The sequence below is a fragment of the Ctenocephalides felis genome, unplaced genomic scaffold (genome assembly GCF_003426905.1).
Source record: "Ctenocephalides felis isolate EL2017-DRISC unplaced genomic scaffold, ASM342690v1 CF-g0.4_SCAFFOLD_01886, whole genome shotgun sequence".
NCBI lineage: Eukaryota > Metazoa > Arthropoda > Insecta > Siphonaptera > Pulicidae > Ctenocephalides > Ctenocephalides felis.
Window position 1 is genome coordinate 137,621,955 of NW_020538040.1, and position 2,750 is coordinate 137,624,704.

A 2,750-nucleotide genomic window follows, 5' to 3' on the forward strand; every position below is an offset into this window, starting at 1 on the left:
ATAGTGATAATAAGCGATCCTAAACCCAGCCACAGACGATGCTGTATAATTGCGCAACCTGTGACTTGCGCATGTATTCTGTGGCGTGTGTGGGATGTTTGTTGCGCAACTTGAGAGATTGGTACAAGCGAGTAGACATGAGCACTTTAGATTACTGAAGTAAAACTAATTTAGGCGCGACTAGGGTGTAAATCCGTATAAATGCAACGGAAGTACGTTACGGTAGAGTCGAGTGCCAATGATTCGTCATTCGATCTCGATGATATCATTTCTATATGGGTCGATTGTGATTAGTCGTCGCGTATGTGAATAGAGATCTGTCGTTGTGCGTACTGGAATGAACGTTGTATACGTACCGATATCGACAAGAAAATCGGCATAGATAAATAAACATTTTAAAGTTACATTCTAGTAATTTCTATAAATCTTTGAAGTTATTGAAATAGAAAATATTTTTTAAGCAAAACAGATACTACAGCTGTTCAGAGAATGAGATTATATCGTCAGCGAAAAAGTAAAAAAAAAAACACCATCAGTCAATGTTAATTTTAGTTACATGAAGTTCTTCAAACACAATTATTACATGATGAGTAGTTACGAAAACAAATATTTGTTTAGGAATTGTTTAACATAATCCACTTGAACGAATATTATAAAAGTTATTAATCAGCAATTTCTTCATTTCTCTAATAAAGGTTCATTTCTAAATGCTAATTACAATGACAAACCGATGATGTCATATTTGAAGTATGACTTTAAATACATTATTGTTTTTAAATATTATACATATTTTTAATGCTATTATAAATATATCATTTATAATTTATCATTATATAAATGTGTAAATTGACAATAATAAATATGTGCATCACGAGTGTTACCATATTACTAATAAACATTATTCAAAATTGTTATATGATGTATTTATTTTTACTTAAATGCCATCTTGTACAGTAGCAAATAAGTTTTACTTCAATCGCGTGTGAACCTTACGCGCACTCTTTTTCAATTCTCTATTTTTTTAATCGTGTGGCACCACATGTCCCGTTTTTGTTTTACTTTATAGCTAATACATCATTCAAATTTATAAAGTTATCAACTTTTGGAAGTATTTTAATTAGCCCTCTAAACTCTTTGAATTCTCTGCTGATGCTGTAATTAATAAAAATTATTGCAAAGGTATATTTTTAGGCTATGTCTTAACATTCCTAAGTTCACATATTGCGCAAACACTTGAACATACACATGAGTCGTCTGTGGACACTGTTAAAATACGCCTGGTTGCGCATTCATACAGTTGCACAAGTACACAATATCGTCTGTGGCCGGCTTAAGAACGAAGTTTAACGAGGTCCACTAAAAGTTCAAAGTATCGTAATGTTTAACGATACTATTTTATTCAGTTCACTGTTGACTTTATTTAAAAGTGCGCACAGTTTTATGTCAATCACAGAATAAGTTGTGTTGGTAAGGTATTGAATAAAAAAATGGATTTTTTATAAGATTTATGGGCCAATTCAGCCATAAAATAGACCAATGTTACGTTTTAGATTTCATACAAAATGCTACTGAATACTGTCAAAATGCCTTGTATTTGCTGTGGGATCAAGAGTTTTACACATAAAATGCAGCATATGTTATCAAGCCGCATCTCACAGATGCAGTTATGATAACATCGTTTTCTGACATTTGTGCGTTTTCTAGGTCAAGCTAAAACGCCTGACTACACAGTTACGACATAGGATTTTGACAGTTTTTAGTACCACTTTATATGGAAACTGCTACATAACATAGCTTTGCCATAACATCAATTTCACGGCAGGATCGGCCACCTAATTTTTTTTACTAATATTCACATCTTTGCTAGGGATGTATTGTAACAGGTGAAAATAGTAACAAGCGTTTTTCAATAGAATCTGAACGATATTAAATTTTTTTTTGTCTCGATTGGATATGTAAACCGTACTGCATAGTATTGTCATAGCCCCGCAGGCCGACTCAGTAAACAGAAGTGTGCAGGTCCGTTATCTTTGACATGTAATATAAAATTGTATTATCACAAAATTTCGGTTTGCCTTATTATTATCGACTAATTTTAAATTGTATATATTTTAGTTTATTTCAAATTATCAGTCTTTGATAGTGTGTGATAATTTTTGTAATTGATAAATTGTCAAAATAGTTATATTGATCAATGCATTAAAATCACATCAAAGACTATTTGTAATAAAATCTGGGGCTAGTTCTAACATGCAAGAATAGTATTGTCTATTGAATGGAAAAAGATCGGATGGTATGTATAATTTGTAAGATGTAAATTGCATTATAGATGATACTATATATTTCATTTGAATTAATTGCAGTGTACGTAAATTTCTTTAACCTCTTTGCTTAATATAAGCATGAATCCATATATCTATGTTTTATATGTATGCAATATATAAGCATACATATTAAACTAAAAATGATTAAATATGATACATATGAAAGCAAACTCAAACATTTATGTAGAATGATATTCAACATAGCAAGGTATTATACATAATGGAACATTGCCAATCCAGTTTTTGCAATGTCAGACTTTTGGTAAATTTCGAAAAAAGTTATCCACGTACTATATTATATCAATGTAATATATCATTTCTAATGCGAAGCAATCAAATTTTTTCAATCAGTGCAACCATGGGATCATCTCAAACTGTAGATAATTCTATATGTTTGTTAAATTAAATCGACATAGACTAAAAATT